Source organism: Takifugu flavidus, chromosome 19 (assembly GCF_003711565.1).
Source record: "Takifugu flavidus isolate HTHZ2018 chromosome 19, ASM371156v2, whole genome shotgun sequence".
NCBI lineage: Eukaryota > Metazoa > Chordata > Actinopteri > Tetraodontiformes > Tetraodontidae > Takifugu > Takifugu flavidus.
The window spans coordinates 10562373-10580316 of NC_079538.1; the positions used below are offsets into that span (position 1 = coordinate 10562373).

Below are 17944 nucleotides of genomic sequence, written 5' to 3' on the forward strand. Positions count from 1 at the left end.
GAAAAATATAGAAACCTTTCACAAAAGTCCGACACAAAACCATCTGCGGCGACAGATCAACTGCAACATACGCGAACACTTAAATCAAAACAGCTCAGGAGTCATCTTTTATTCATAGAGAGTGTCTGGCAAAAACAGAATATCGCGTTTCCAAACGATATTCCGAATCATTAACACCTGAGTCAATATGTTCGTACTGTAATGCTTTGATGGAAGCAACATAACACGCAGGCTGAACTGAATTGAATAAAACAGCTAGAGAAAGAAAATTTATAGCATAGCCACAATAGCAGATCAGATAATGAGAGGGAGGAGAGAAACAGTGGGAGAGTTCTGCGGACTTTGACTGACCATTTTTCTGCTGTGTTTGCATTAGAAAGGGTTTGGAGGGATCACAAGGCAGCTCTGAAATGCTCTAAATAGAACCTTTTTTTTAACGTGAGCGTACATTGGGAATGTGGAATGTCGGTTTTCAATCTCAGACATACACAGATTTACGCATAGGTTTGCATGGAAAACCAACACGGTTGTTTTTTCAATCATCTACGGTGGGCTTTAAAAAAAAAAAGAAAAAAAAAGAAGCAAATCCACGTTTAACAAAATACAGTTCAAACGTACAGTTGCGAAGTGTAAAACTTTAAAGGAACATCAGATTAGATCTGTTTTCATACTCCTAATGTGCTGTGGTGCACAACACACAACTCTAGATGATGCAACAATCTAATTATGAAAAGAAAGCCCCACCACACACACACACACACACACACAAACACACACACAAATGCACACAAATGTTTTTTCTCTCCTTCCCCATTTCAGTTTCAATCTTTTGCATGTGTTATTTTATTCTACATTGCATCTCCGCCCCCCCTTGGCCCCATCTGGTGTCCATTTCTCCACTGCGGACCCCACGATACCACAAACTCTGCAAACAGGCTGCACATACCAGTAGCAGCACAGTTTTAATAGACTTCAACAGGAAGTTCACGGCACACTTAATGAACATTCGATAAAAATCAAGCACTAAAAGCCCTAACTTCCCCAAAAGTTTTGGAGATTTGTGTTTAAAATGTGGCAGATTTACAGGGCTGCCTCCATATTTCAAGTTCACAAACATGGGGTGAGGTGGAAGTGCTGGTCCCAGTGTGGGTGACACATGGGAAGCAGCCTTGAAACTTTATTCCATCTGATTTTGAGCAACGCTGCGACTTGTTCATTTTTTTTAACGACTCTGCTGAGATATGCTAGTATGCTAAGAGCTAGTTACCCCTCAGGGACCACTCCAAAACAACTCACCAAGGACAAAGGTCAGGGGTCAAAGTAATGGGGACTTATTATCTTCATAATTACAAACTGACTGACTGACCTCAAGTGTGAGCTGCATTGGATGCTAGTAGGAGCATTTCGGAATATTTTACCCAGGTTTTTCTGAACGTGACCTCTAAAACAATCCATGTGGTGAAAAGAAATGATGATGAACTCAAAAATATTTTGCTTCTATTCTATGGTTTAACCATAAGCACGAATAGGAGATGTGTTTTTGGCAAGAGTCTTCTCACCTGCTACACAGGCCTCCGCAAAGCCACTCTATGAAAACAGATTTTCCCTTTCCTTTTCCATGCACATCTGGTAAATCTGTTAAAGGTGCCTTGTGTTGTCTTTATTTATGCACAAACACACAACAGAGCAGCCACAGGACTGATGAGCATAACACTGGAACTTACTAGCGTGGCAGCACTCTTTCGTTTTGTTTAGTGCATAGAAAACCACACCAAAACTATCTGCAGCTCCAAACAACCCAAATCACAAGGTCCGTAAAATCCGATTTCCAGATTTCTGACTGGCACAGATTTGGAAAAGTATGTGGTGTGCCATGTATCTTTGATTAAACGGAGCTTCGTCTCTGGTAAAACTGAACTGGCTCCTTCCCAAGGGTAAGAATAAAATGTGCTGAAGAGAGACGTCAGACCGTAGATTCACTGCTAACAGCCCTCTCTCCTTCCTGTGCACGTTATTTCAGAGGCAGCGCACACATCGCATTCAATATAGGTCCAGTTCACAGTGAACTGCTTTTCTTTTCTTTGTGCTAAGAGCGAGCATAAGACATCTTGCAACGCTAAAACTGAGTCATCTGTGCTGCAGCTCTGCACACATCAAACAGATTAAGGAGCAAATATGAATATTACTTTCGCAGATTCAAATGATAGCACTTCACTGTATCTGCAGTCTCAGCCTTTAATGCTTGAATCTGCACAAGGAACCCATATGGGGTGAAAGAATTGATAAAGCACAAAGCTCAACTCGCTGGAGTGAAAAAAAAGGTCTTTATATAAAAGACCCGTATGAAAAACACAAATTATTACACAATTGAAACTTAATTTTCCTCCCGAAATACGTTCTGCTGCTACCGTCGCTGTAAGTGGTAATTGTCCATGCACTCACACTGGAGTGGCCGGGGGTGGTATGTTGAAGTCATTACCCCTGGCTGTAACTTTGTGGAAAAGACCAATATATACCCTCGTACTAAACCTGAGTTGGGCTGGAGTAGAGCATTAAATGTACATCTGCTGTTATGACACTCTAGAGAACAAGGCAATGAAACGTTAGAGCTTCAGCCACTCACTACAACCCAGAAAGGTTTCAATATCGTGTTTTCTAATAGGAAACAGTTGATAGACACCTGGAGGCAGCTTCTGGAAGGGAATTTTAATCAAAAATAAAAGCGTTACTTGTGGAAAATGTGCGTTAATCACCTTGCAAATTACCACACTCCTATGGTGTGTTTGTATTTCATTTCTAATTACATGCATTTTCTGATGAAGAAAATGAAAGCAATACAAGACCTGATTGAGTCAGGAGTATCCATTGTTACCAGGAAGTTCTAGGTACTGGTAGTTGATCACGTCAGTGCTACAGGATGTAAAACACTTGCTATGGTGCAGCGTTGCAGGGAGGTTTTTGTGAATAAGGTTACACCTACACTGTTTTACCTGCTCAACTGTTGGTATGAAGCAGCGTTCCCCTTTGAAAATCATCAAAATGCACAGTAAATATAAGTTAACAGCTCCTGTTTCCGGTTCGGATTTCCAGCCGCTGTAAAGTTTATACCACACATTGAGTTTAACTGGTATTCTGTGATCAAACAGCCTGGAAATCAAAAAGTCTGCCTCACACTTAATATCTAAGGAAACAGGAAGAGGTTCCATATGGGCCACATATGGAACAAGATTAAGGATGTATTTGCCTCTAGACACTGATGTAAGGTCAGTTTTGTGTTTACTCCTCTGATGGTTACATTTAGGGTTTGAGGGGGAGGGTAAATCTGACTGATCCTGGAACTGTGCCAAAGGGCGTCTCCTACACCCTGAGCTTGAAAAAGACTTTGTGGTTACGGAAACAAGGTCTATCTTTGTGAAGAAAGTGAGGAGATCAATCATAGGAAGCTGCGTGACATCCCCCAGCTTGCCCTTGAAGTAAATGCCACTCTCAGGCAAGGTAAGGATGTGTAGGGGTCAGATCGAGCAAAGGTAAACCAAAGATGACATTAATGACAGAAAATAGCCTGTAAACCACCCACTCAGGCCTTTTCATTCAATGGGCACTTCAAGGCTCAGAAGGCACTATTATATTTATTTATTTGATCAATTGAGTTTACCAGTAAAATAATAATTAAAACAAACTTTAGCCTTGTTTCTACCAATCTTAGCAGTTCAGTTTGATATGCCCCAACACATTTCTGAACCCTGTTCAGAGTTTAGGTCCAGCAGCTCACCAGTAAAACAAAACAAGTTACACCAAGTGTCAATTAATTTCAATTCAAACGATCATTTCGATAAAAACAAATCAATGCAGACATCACAAACATAGTCATTTACCCTTTTAAATGTACAGATAAGTGGAAAAGTTGAACTAAACTGAACTAGACTGGATTGCTCGGTGGAAACGTGGCTTTATTTATCCTTAACTAGCAGAAGCAGTGCAAGTTGCAGCGCATGGATACAATATCTTCAATAGCTCAAGGCCCTGGAGCCCATTCCAGCAAACATTGATTTATCCCAAACTATGAAAGGAGACCTGTTATGGCGTTTAGAAGCTCGCTCGGTGGTCTACGAGAACAAGCTGGTGCAGAAACGTTTGGACTCGGAACAGATTATCAGAGGCTGTTTCCAGATGCAGTGTACCAGGAGAACAGGCTCTTCTTGCCCTGAGTGGTATGGGGCAAATCTCTTTCCCACACTGTTCTCATTAGCTTAATAAGCTTTCTCTAAATCCCAGACTGTCACTGTCAGGACACTTGCACCATCCATTCATCCATCCATGCAAATGCTCTCAAACACACGGTTTCATTTTCTTCTTAATCCGGACGAATTAAATATTACTTGAAACTGTATTTTCTGTGTAGAATTCTTTGCAGTGATGCCTCATCGGCGGCACGAAGGAGGTCTGTTTATATAAAGAGGTTCAAACAACCAGTGGGCCCCAACCAGCACAGCTATGAGGTGTACCTCACCCTCATTTACCCCGCTCTCCCACAGCCTGTCAGCGGCATGGCAAAGTCTGCCTCACCAAGCTTCCCGTGACTCACTTCCTGTCCCAGCCCTACACCTGCACTGGCCCGTGATGTCATGGCAGGTTTTCCTCTTGGACGCGCTGCAACCCTCCCCATCTGGCGAGTGAACGAATGTGTTTACATGCGCACATCCATCAGCGTGCCACGCTCCGTCATCACGACCTTCTCCATCTAGAGTTTGAAGGCTCCTCAAACTGATTGGGAGGGACAGTTCTAGACGGAAGACTGATTCAGAATTGGTAGTTTCCACTTTTTTCCCCTCACTAAAATAAAAATAGAGCTTTTCTCCTTATGTCTGTGCATTCCATTACTCGTAAGAGTCCTTCTATGAATCCATGTTAAGCTACACGTGATGAAAACTTGACCTTTATGAGAACCGAGCTCTTCTGTTTTCCAGTGAGGAGAAACAGCCTCTAGATGTCCTCAATATCTGTAGAAATAATTACAGTCAGCCGTTCTACCATCAGTGACCGCAGTGAAAATGATAGATTGAGGGGAAGGCACTACTTGGACAGGCCAGTGACTAAATGGAAATATTGGAAGAGAAAGACTGTATATTTTTCCCCCTCATCTGGGCTGTATGAAAGGTTTTTTTTTTTAATTTTTCAAACCAAACAATAATTTTGTTTTTTTCCGTCACTCAGACTTTAAAATGTACGCGTGCGAATGGGCAGGAAATACCTCATAGCTCCTGTCAGCAGAAGCGAAACGCTGTTAGAAGTCAGGGGTCACACAGATATCAATATTCATTTCCTTTTCTGGGATGTTCAGACCTCTTGCTAGTTTCACCCCCAAATAGAGCGCGTTCTGGACCATTGGTCCTTGCTAGCTGCCTGTTGACAATATTAGTCGCTCTGATGGTCGTCTGTGGGAAAAGTCGGCAGCACATCTCCCCTTTTACAGTGTGCATGTGCGTCACATTTATTTGGTTCTGGTACTGATAGATGAGAGAGCAGTAGTCCACTGTGAAAGAAAAGGAAGGCTCGGGGACTCGTGGTTTTCATTGTTGTCCTTATAATTTCATTGGCACCAGACCCACACAGGGTTTTTTCCCCCCTAGTTTTAGTGAATATGCCATTGTGATGCTGTAAGTGTCCACAGCTGTAACCACATAATCTGAAGCACTATACTTAGAAACATCTTATGTCATTAGAATGGGCAGTATTTGGAGGGTCAGGGTACACCATGGATGGACATTGGAGCGAGCAAATCTCTGAACAGTCACTGGGCAAACTGCGGGCGTTGTGTTGACGAGGACATAAAATAGTTCTGTTGGGTTTTGGGTTTCCAGCACAAGATCATTGCTGCAGTATATTGAGTCCATGTGGGGAGCGCATTTTTAATCTGAGCTTTACCCACAGTCCTTCCTGTTTCTAATTTGGCGCTGCAGTGGTTTTGTCCCGGGGCCAAGAGCCTCTCTTCCACAGTGTCTATTTCCTCTGAAGTGAATAGTAGCAGGTGTGCTGGCCCAAGATCCCTTGCAGACGTCTGCTTATGAATGGCCCACATCTCACTCTTTCTCGCTTCTCTTTGTTTTCTTCCTTTCTTTCTTTCATATTTATTTTTCATTTTGCCTCAGTCTTTCCCTTTGTTTTGTCTTCACCTCTCCATTGTCAACCCTTTGTCTCCCTCACATCCGTTGATTTCCTTTGTTTCCTTACCTCTGCGGTCTTTGCCTCCTTGATTCCTTGAACATCAAGGTTCAGTCATAAAAAGGCAGCTTGAGCCAATGAAATAAAGAAAAAAACCAACAAAACCAGGGTGGACCAGTCCCATATCAACCCCACAAGGACATCTGTCAAAACCTCCAAATTAGGTTTTTAATTAGCTTTATAGGAAATGCCTTTTTTGTGGTAGACAGAATACCACAAAACATAACAGCAACTACAGCCATTGGAGTGCAAATGTAAATATTAATTAGGTGAAATATATGAACAAGTAATGAACACAGGGCTGGTGTTTATACATACTGTGTTCTGGACAGACTTACCAAGAATTCATCAAATCTATGAGCAGAGGAGACACGTTGTCATGTTGCTTCATGGATGTGTTGTGATTGGAATTAACCTCTCAAGACCTTTAAGTTTCCACCCCCCATCACCAAAACACGCTCCCTAATGAGCTGGGCTCGAAAGAGTGCCGGCAGTAAAGACAATTCTTATAAAGATAAATCAAATATGATTTATGTTTAATCGATGCAGAGGAAACATTATCACATGAAACCGGTAACAAATGCAGCTGTTTAGGGAACCAGTCCACCCAAAGGTTGCTTGAACTGTTCACGATGTTTGTGTTTATCCCATTTGGCTCCTTTGCCAAAAGAAGAGTGTGATGTAAAGATTATTAGATGTTTCAGATTCCATTCCCAGATTCTCTCAACACAGTAGTGAGGAACAAAAGAATGTGAAGTCACTTATCATTAAATTAGCCATTATATAAAATATTGTTTTTGTTTCTTTAACTATGCTGTTTTCATGCTCCGTGACCCAAGACACCACCCCTTGACCCTCCAGCAACAATAGAAATTCAAGGATGACGCTGAACGTAGATGCACATTTACTTTATGCTCCTCTGATTTCCAGCCAAAGTCAACCATAAGCATTTACATTTCCAGCTGTGGTGCGTCAGACATCTGCACACGCTTATGTTTACACAGGATGTTCAAAGTTGATACAGATTAAACAAATCCAATTGGGGGGGCCGAGTTCAATCACCTCCTTTATTTTAACATGAAGTCGATGAAGCTGGCAGCCAGATCGTCACTCGCCTTTCCAAGAGGATTGAGATAGGGGAGCGATCTCTACACCAATAAGTCTAGAAAATATTTTCAGAGTATTTATATGTAGACAGATGTTATCCGCTTTTTCCCACAGGCTTGCATGCGGTCGGATTTGCTCAGTGTGGTACAGAGTTATTTTTCAAAAAATCCCCAGTCCTCCCTGGCAGACTGCTGTGGGCCTTCACATGGTCCATGGTAGCTTGGCATTGGTTCTGTTCCCACACTTTCGGTGTAAATGGAGGCCTTGCGTTGTGTTCACGAGCCCGGGCTGGCCGCACGGGGCACAACTTATGTTCTGAGAGTTCACCTGTGCCAAGAATTTTCATCCTGCATCAGATACCCATTGATTATCCAGGAAACGGCGTAGGTCACATGGAAATCCTGCCGCTTTCTCGGATGTGAGATTAGACGGCTCTTAGATGGGCAGATGGCAGTTTGCTGGCCAAATCTATTTAGACGAAACCTCAGGACACTGGGCTCAGGAAATGTCCCGGGAAATGCTGAGGACTGTTTGGAGGGGTGACCTTTCAACAAGGACAAAGACACCTTTTTTTGCGTCCATCAGAATTTTTAATTGCTGTTGCCTGAAAATGAAAAGTGTGCCTGCAGGAATCCTCACCTGGGACCTTCTTCACATTCGAGGACGGCTCCGAAAATCCGTGGCACCTGTTTGGCAAGTGTCCTGCAGGCCATCTGCTTGCAGCTTCTATGGAACAACTCCATTCAGGATGACTTGCTGTCTGCCTAATTGTATCACATTCTAGAGGCTTTGTTCTGGCATTCCCTCGCTGGCTAATGGTTGCAGAAATCTCATCCGCCACATCAGAGGGACTCTATTAACCCCTGACCCCTGGTTGGTGTGTGTGGACAAGGTCGCTCCTCACACCCAACTCTGGGCCCATTAACACGTCGCCCCACGGCAGAAAAACAATTTTGACGGGCTGTAATTGGTGCTAAGTGATGGTGGACAAAGGCCCCCTCTGTGCTGCCCGCTGGACTCTGTGGTACTGACCACTCTCTGAGCTTCACGCTTGACATTTTCTTTCTTAGTCTGATGTGAGAAAGAGGAACTCGGGGTGGCCCTCTTGCGCCACCACCATCTTCTTCATTTATACGTCCCTTCAGCCCTCTTGGCTATTCTTCCCGGCGCTCCTTTGAAAATGTGAGATAATGAGGCTCTTGTGGGCAGAGTCTACCGGAGCAGAATCGCACGGTCAGGATCTGTGGAGGTTGATTAATCCAACGGCAGACCATTCCTTTCAGAGCCGGCCTAATTAGTTTATGTTAGCTGGAGAAGGTCAGGGGGCGTGTTTGACTAGGGCCCTTCTCTTTAAATGCCACAATGGTGTGATGATCTGTGGATGCAGGTGCAGCCATCGGCTCCTCTAATGTTGCTGCTCTGCTCTGAATCGTGCTTGCACGCTTCAGTTGCAAACTGGAAATGACAATGAGGTCTTTTAAAGGGAGAATGTGACATTTTCTGACCGGTCTCCAGCTATCCCGCGGGTCTTCCAAGTTTATTAGTCACGAAGTAATGATGCTCCGGGGGAAAAACCCTCGGTAGAGCGTGGGGGTAGTGGTTGAAAACCAAGAAGATGGTAAGCCAGGACATCTGACCAACTTCAGACGGCAAAAAATAATTTTACGGGTAGTCTTGGCCCATGTTATTGTATCGCTAAGCCGAGTCCACCCAGTGAATTACAAACCTTTTAGAATGAGTCACCATGTTAGTATTTCAAACTCCCTCCTTATTGGCTATAATCATCATTTACTTTGACTGAATTTGTATTTATGGCAGATGCAAATCCCTTTATTAATTGACTGCGATTCTAAATCCCCCCTCTCTGTGCTGTGTGCAGCCTGCGACCTTAGCAACACAATCACACAACGCTGCACAGCGAAGACAGCTCTAACTCCCTTTAGCATGTGCCATGGCGTGCTCTCATCCCTGCATTTAACATTCTGACGTCAGACAGGAGCAGAGGAGGCAGCAGAGGAGACTTTAATACCGAACTTCTCCCCCTGTCATTACGGGCCTGTGCGACCGCCTATCAGATGCCTTTGAGTGATGTGGGAAACCCTGGGCCCTGTCCTCCCAACCCCTGCAGGCCAGACTGCCTGTTCTGTCCAAACCAAATTGAAAACTACAAGACAGACACAGCTACGGTTTACATCAATGAGTCCCCGGGATCTATATGCCCGCTTTGTGGTCGTGAAGAGAGAAGCCTGGATATTAATCTCTCATTTATCTGGACTCGGTTCATTTCTTCCTCTTTCCCCTTTTCACCGCACTTAGTTGCATTTCAGGGCTCTCCATCCTATTAAGGCTAAATTAAACAAAGGCAGTGACGAATTATTCTGATAACTGCTGCATTTACAGACACAGAAGAATTATCCTCTCACACGCTTCTACTATGAGTGGGAGATAGAAAACAATTAATAATCCTGCCTAAGCCCAATTCCTAGTGATGGATCATCCCAAGACTGAGAGCGGAGGTTGTTTTCACATCATTATCTGTTCATTAATAATCGCCTGGAGTGTAAAACCTCAGCTACAGCTGCAGGAACGCTGAAGCCAACTACATTCATTCCGCACGGATCACTTGTCATATGCCATAAACCATCAACAGCTTTAAATTAACTCACTGCTAATGTATTGCTTGTTTACTAATAACGACACATACAATTAAGAACTAATGATTCAACCAGTCTTATAATGGGTTTATGGCCCTGAGGTTACGGCACCTGTGTCGGGGGGGGAGATACAAAGAGACCAGCTCAGTCAGTCAGTCAGTCAGTCAGTCAGTCAGTCAGTCAGTCAGTCAGACCACCAGGCCATGTGATGTGGTTCTTTATGCAAGGACACCTGCAGCACCCAGTGTCCCCAGTTGGCTTTCTGAAAGCCTCTGAAGTAGGTGGGGAACAGAGGGGAGAGCTCGAGGGCCAGACCAGGGTTTGGCCTTGAAAGCCTTAACTATCACTACATCCACGGGTTGCCTTTGGCCTTGCTAACTGTTCCATGAAATGGGCCCCAGGAACAGTGCAAACCTCCCAGAAACAGGCTGCTCACTGTTAGCTAACAGTGCTGCCTTTGTGTGAAAATTGTCAAAGCTGGCCCTTTTCTACAGTGGCTCTGCCTTTCTTTTGAACCTCAGCTGTGAGCAAACAACACCAACTTAAAGGTTTGTATGATAGTTAGCTTGTTAGTTGACTATCAAATTAGCAATGGAGTTTGTGTTTCCTGTGTTTGGCAGGTGGAGTTTCAACGGCTAATGAAGGAAAACAGTCGACAGAGGAGGCTTTCGTTGGAAATTCTAATTCTGCTTTTGAACTGCATCCTAATCAAGTACAATGTCATCGCACATGTGAGGATCTGATTAAAATATTTAATGCTAAAATCCTTTTTTTAATGTCTTGAGATTAAATCTCAGGAAAAACTCAAGCTGCAATCAGGAAACTATTAGCTCAGCTAACCTTAAAGACATGCTTTCATCAATGTCTCTTTGTATTGTAGAGAGAATCAGAAATGATTGTTGAACGTTTAACTTTATTTCAAACAAAGGAATTGTTAATTTAGCAAGACCATTGACTACACGTATGTGTAGTGTCACTTCACAAACAACAGAGGGCGCTGTTGAGGGTAATTCTCCGTCTAGAACGTGTCTTAGGAGCTCAAGAACAGAAGGTATTCAATTGACATTGGGGCCTAATTCATGCTTTGTTTTTTAAGAAGTCTTCCAATTTACCCAGTCCTTGGCCACTGGACGCATGACTACATCCAAATCATCTGACTGGGACATGCCTGTGCTCAAAAACACATGTAGTCAGCAGAAATCCCATGTGTTATAAAAACTAGCATGTCTCAGATTAGCATTACTCCATCTTTGGATAATAATATTTGCTGCAGGTTTTTTTCTTCATTTGTCTTTTTACCATCAAATATTTCTTCAAGCAAAACTAGTGACTCAACGTATACTGGAGGAATAAAACAGGTTTTGTCAGATATTAAATCATCGAGACAGTAACAAAGGACAAAACCGACTGCCACGGCGAGTAGACATTTTAATGCTTTCTTTGTATATTTTCATGCTGGTTCTTGTTGGAGTACTTCTGCTGAACTTGTCTGCATGGCACACTCGCGAAAGGGAAAATATTGACTCGATAAAGCTCAAAAGCTTGAGACACACGTACGCTCATTCTGAACCTGCACTCCTCTGAAGAGCTGTATCTCTGTTTAAAAGCAGCTACTGCAAAAATCAAACAAACTATTAGAGAACGCGCCTGACAATGAGCGCCCTTTCATGGTGTATCAGCTCATTTGAAGTATAATAACAACCTTTAACTCCCACCACCAGAATGAATGCTTTAATATATTTATTAAAGGGACTTGCTAAAGCAGGATTTTCCTTTTTTTCCTCCCTCCTGGATGGAAAGGGAAACCAGTAGCACGTGGTTTAACCACACTTCACTTTGCATAATTGTTCCCAAGGTTGCTGTTTTTTTATTACTACGCCTTCTGTGCCAATATAATTCAATTTCTGTGGCCAACCTAAATATTTGTAGCGTGGCTTATGCTTCTAAACTGAGCTTTTGGGCAAAAGAGGTTTGGCGTGACGGCAGCACAGCACGGACGAGGCCGTAAACAGCCATTGCTCATCATCAACAACTTCTAATCAACTGTTCCTCTTGCCCTCTTTGTTTAGCGGTAAATTCTCTTGCCAGTAGCGAGACAAACACACAATCATTGCAGCCATTGAACTTTTATGGCGTGTCTCTCCACACCTTCCACTGCATTGAGCGATGAGCCGATGGTTTGATGGCAAAGCGACTGTTTACTACAGCTTGGGAACAGATGACACAAAGTGGAGGCAGTTGGAGTCATTTACAGTTAGTTTAATTCCCCGATGAGAGGCCCCGTTAAATGAGTCTTCCACAGGCCTCGCTGGGAAATATTTGCAATGGTTTCCATCCAGATCTGGGTCACTCGGTTCCACAGGTGAGCTGGAGCAGGTTTGTTTGGCAGCGGTCGCTGGCAGTCTTTTCTTTTCCACAGGATTGGAAAGCGATGTTAAATACGCAGGTTACGACAAGAGGTGCTTTTGTCCTGAGCGTTTCTGTGGCGAGATGACACCACGCCGCCGCCCGCTGCCAATGTCATCCAGGTCTCCACAACTGTCCCCCGGGGCTGCAGAACCCGAAGAGATGCGGGCCAGTACAGACATAGAGAGGAAGCCTCCGGGGAGCAGGTAACGCCGTGAGCCAGTCGTGCTCTCGCAGCCCGCTGATGAAAACAGCCTCTTTTGGAGCTGGTGTGCTTTGGCTTTTGAGCCTGTAATCAAAGACGATTCCCTGAAGAAGACGACTCCGGTAGACCAGTCGGGGTTGCTGTCACACCGTAAGAGGTGACAGTGAACTGCTACTTTCCACAGTCATGAAGCCAGACATGAGCCGCGGGAGTCGGGCAGGTGCGTCGACATTTCATTTTCAAATGCATCGTGTCGGTTTCTATTACTAGTTGTAAGATCTGAGCAGCTCCAACATAAAATATAAAAAGGGGGCTCTGAATTTTCAAACTGCATCAAAGCGCACATAGAAGGCATCATTTTGGAGTGAGTACAAAGAGCCTTCGCTGCCTTGTAATTGGTTACTGACTCAAGCAGCATTACACATTACGAGGACTGATGTCACAGATGAACAGATCATCGGGCCGCAGCAGGTGCAGCCTTCCTTCTTCTCTTCACGCTCTTCTTGCTCCAGCATGTTTTCCCTCTGCATATTGAAACCATTTGCGAGGGGGGGGGGGGGGGTGTCGCCTATCTTTTTCAGCTCTTCCTTTCTCCCTTCAGCCCTTTCATTTACTCCCACTCCTCAGCTCAGATGGTTCTTACTGTACGTAGAATATTAGCTGTATTAGTCTTTGCTTGGCTGTTGCTATAATCTGCTCTTAGAAATACAAATAAAATGGGGCAAAAATGGAGAGGAGGGTTTCCAGGATGCATCGGTTTCATCCATTTGAGGCAAAGGGATGTCTTCAAAAAGGACACAGAAAATGTACAACCCATACTTGTCCATTGCTAATCCCAAGACTAATTTATTTTGCTAACTTTTTAAGGAAAGGTCAGTGGCTGAATCAACATACGATATATTAACCCACCCCCCCACCCCCCCCAACTTCAGAGCTGCACCAATGTCCCTTCTGTTCGTTCTCCATACATTTTATTGCGCCATGGAAAATTCTATTTGCTTTTAAGTAATTTGCTCTGGAAACCCCCTGTAAAATCTAGGAGTACTGTACGATTGCAACAAGTAACCATTACAAGCCTCTGCATGCAGGCACAGACGCACATACAGCACACATGTCTGACGGGGGGGTTCCCCTTTAAACACCGGATAAATAACTAACTTCAAACAGTAAACTAGGTGCTAATGAACTGGATCCTGACAACGTTTGCTTTCTTCACGGAGAGACCCACCCCACAATGGATCCATTCACAGGATCCCGGCCATGGAAAATGTTGGTAAAGTAATCCTGCTGGAGTTTATGCAACCTTTTCTAACTCTCAGTACGTCTTTCTCCCCTCGGGCCTTTGAGTCCCGGCCAAAAACAACCCTGACCTGCATCAGCTGATACAGGCCGAGGCTAACCGCATTTGCATGTTTCAGAATGACACCCATTCAGAGCCAGTAGGTGAAACGGTGTTTAGGAGGAAACGCACGCAGCGCCCCACTTCCTCTTGTGCTGTACCTGATCAGTCATAGCAACCTCAAGGCAAGCGTCAAGGGTCATTTCCCTCAAGCCTCATAGGACGTGGCCCGATGGCACGAAAACTCTTCCGTGCTAACGTCGGACCAACATTCTCTGGAAGCCCTGCGAGAAAAAAAAAAACTATGGCACGTATCCTAAAATAAATGTGGGCAGTGTTCCCAATTTGACTCATGACAAATGCAATAAATGTCGCAATGCTGGATATTCAACACGTTTGACGCTTCCAAAAAAAGAGATTCTTCAAACTTTTCCGCACACCTGCCAAAACAAAGAAGTGCAGGTTTACTTCAGTCGCAACCTGTGTCAACAAAAAAGACAGTGATTAATATCTGCTAAAGGCCATCCCTCCTCCCTGTCAATGGTTGACTAGCCGAGCATCTTTAATAGGTTAAAGATGACCCTCCACACACAAAGGTGTGTTTACACGGCTTTTCTGGTTCTGGGCAGCAGGAAAAAAAAGTTATTGATTGAAATACTAATGGTGGAAGGTGATATGGATTAACAGTGGCAGCTTTTCATCGCAAAAGGGCAATATTTATTCATATAATATCCTGTCTCGAACTAGAACCAACTCTTCTGTAGACGTGAGGATCACACTGTGCTGACGCAGGATTCTATCTGAACTCAGCATTTCTTTTTTTATGTGATGGAAAGAAAACAGAAGCATAGTCTTGGGGGTGCCACATGGAACATTTAAATGTAAAATATACTGTGTGACAGTGCCTATAAGGCTCAATGGAAACAGCTGATCATATAAATAAGCAGTTATTATTACAAATTAAAGTGTCTTGATCTGGAAGACTAACTGGAATTATAGGATTTCGCAGTCACATTGGTGAAGAAGGCAGCAGACATTTAGCGAAAGGAGAATATTGGTCGCGATGTGGATCCTTTTGCGACCATCATCCCGACAGTGTAAAGTTTTTTAAAAGGAATAGCCTAACAGGAGCAAGTTGCCCTCTCTTTAGTTTTTTTTTAACAACTCGAACTGAGCTGGAATTTCATGGTAGTGGTGGAGGCCGGTGGCTCAGCCTTGAGCCAGTAACCATTAAAAAGAACAACAAAGAAACATAACAGAGACGTGCCTTTGACAGCTGTGAAGAGAGAACGTAAATGAGATCTGCAACGCTTTCCAAGCCGTAAGGAAGCACGACCTCCAGCACCCCCCAGAGCTCGGCGCTGTCAGAGGGCTGAAGCCTCTTTCCAGTGCTGTTTCTCATGCCTCTTGACCCTCAGTCGGAGTCCCACAGGACCTGACCCGAGGTCTTGTTAGGTTGTAGAGATGGGAGCATTCGAGGGGATGTAGGAACTGAGGTGAGGGTGTGTGGAAGGCTGAAGTGAGCGGGGCTCTATATCCTTAGGAAAACAACAACTCTGAGCAGTGTTTACCTTCAAACCCCTATTAAGTCATGAATGAGGCCTCCGTCAGCCCGTCAAAGAAAGTGATGAGGTAAGTTAGTTTCTCGCTACATTCATCGCTCCCTCTTGCCTGCATCTCTCGAGGAGCAGCCCCCCCACCACCACCCCACCTCGCCCGAAAAGCACAGAGCTCAGCATCATGAATGGGGCATTGTGATATGTCTCCGTCACGGCCGTGAATGTTTTCACTTCCATTTGATCCGTCGGCGAGGCTGCTAATTGGGTAAGCGTGTTCCCAGGTCACCAGGAGGTTTCTCTTTCCATAAATACAGAAAGCCTACAAAGGCTTCTACAGATGTTGTTTCCCACCCGCTTCCAAGTAGTTTCGGATCCGCTGCAGGCAGTCGGTGTAATTTATTGTGTATAAAGGTGTACCCCAAATTTTCCCTTCGCTCTTTGCTCCTCACATTCAGCTGGGACGTGTCAATATTCATTTATTATTTTCTATATTGTCAAGAGGACCACGATAGCATGGACACGGTGTTACTTTGTACTCCACCAGGGCCTGGCGAGCTGCAACGGTGTTATTTTCCATGACTCTTTCCGCCAATGACAGCGTTTATGAGCCCTGGGGTTTATTTTATCGGTTTTTATTTATATATTTATTTTTCACGGAATTTTCATTGCTTTTCTACACCCAAAGATGGCCTCACATGCCAACTTTTAACTGTCAAACGGAGCTTAAGGTGGACTCTGGAATTGGAATATTTGCAGTTGAAACTTTGGTTCCACTGTATATCTAAGAACTCCCCATGAATAACTGGGTTACTTAGGTAGCAATCAACATACGAGAGTTGTTAGGTTTTCCCCCTCGGGTGATGAAGAATAAGAAACAGTAGCCAGGTTCTCTAAACAGCTATTTTTAAAAACTGCCTCAAATTCAGGGTCCCCCGTCTTCCAAACACGTGGTGGTCTAATGGCGCCCCCGTGTGGCAGTAAAGACAAGGACACTGAACTCCTCCAGGACATCAAATGAATCCGATCAATTTATGTCGCATGAAGAATTTGATTTTGGGTGATATGAAAAATAAACATCGTCAACGATGCTCACATCATTGCACAACATGCATGATTATGACAGTTGATCTTGGTTTTAGTCCTACTGAAGCATCTACCTCTGATGTTTGACTGGGTTGATGTTATAATCAAGTAAATAAAAAACTTCAGACATTAAAAATACCTGGAGGTGCCATAAGTTAAAGCAAAACGCAATCAGTTGTAAAATGGTCACCTTTTGAAGTATGAACTTCTTTTTATAACATTTTTTAACCATTGTTAATCCTACTTTTGATTAGAGAATTAAATGTACTTTTGTTTAATCACTGAAGCAATGTGGAAGAACTTTAAAAAATAAAAGTCAATTCCATTTATCTTGGTATGTTTTTAAATTAACTTTCTAATCCCATTGTGCAGAAAAGTAACATTATTCGCAATTTAAAGGATGCCAGTCACTTGAAATGACTTGAATTGGCCTAAAATAAAACATAATCTTGAAGCGCTGCCTCTCCCGAGCGGGTGAGTGATCTTACCAAGAAAAACCAGAGGATGGCAGGATTCACCAATAGTCCGCTGCAGAGAATTCGCCTCACGCTTTCAGTTCTGAGGAAAGACAGACATGCGTGGTTAATGCCCAATGCACGACAAATTATTAAGTGGCGCGCCTTTGTGTCTTTCTAAGCTGTTAATAACGTGATGAAATACGAGTAATCCGTCCTAATTTAATCACTGGCTTGGGTGTGAATTCCAGGAAGGTGGATTCCTGCAAATCAGGACTTGTGCCACAAATGATCATTTATGACAGTTCTGACCTTAAACCTTGAGTGATACATTTATCTTTTAATCTTTTAATTCAGAATCTGTTTGGGGGGAATGAAACACTCTCAGAAATAAAGTACACTTTGAAAACACAACCATTCAAACTTTAAAAAAATAGGTGTGTGTCGTATCGTGTCAGGTGTTAAGTTTGGCTTGTTCATTCTTTGCTTATTTAAGGGTGTAATGGGTTTTCTTTGTAAAGTTTATTGAATTTGTTGCTTACGTCAGGTACTGCAATTTCCTGATTTATTTTGAAGTACTTCCTGTTTTGTTTCCGCTTATCCCGTCTGCTCTCATACCAATTCACCTGTGCACAATCACATTAAAATCTCGTCTATATCTCACTTTACTTCATCATTTGCCAGTTGGTCGTTAAAAATATTGTTTGAGTTTTCTTTGAACAAGATATGTCGAATACAAGTTGCAAACGTTATAATATTACCGAGAGCATGTTCATGCCAAATATAGGTTATATATGATGCGATCATTTGGATCAGAACATTAGAAGAATGTTGCACCGCGATTCTAAGAAATCATTTCTATATTTTGTACAGCAATTTAACCTTTTACTGCGTGACGTTACACATGCACAGGT

General features: G+C 43.4%; 1 long non-coding RNA gene across 1 annotated transcript; it reads left to right on the plus strand.

Annotated features, from left to right (window-relative positions):
* Positions 1-10232: 10232 nt before the first annotated feature.
* Positions 10233-11257, plus strand: LOC130516599 (uncharacterized). Its single transcript, XR_008947531.1, has 3 exons — positions 10233-10531; positions 10604-10714; positions 11100-11257. It is a non-coding gene; the product is annotated as an uncharacterized LOC130516599 (long non-coding RNA).
* The last annotated feature ends 6687 nt before the right edge of the window (positions 11258-17944 follow it).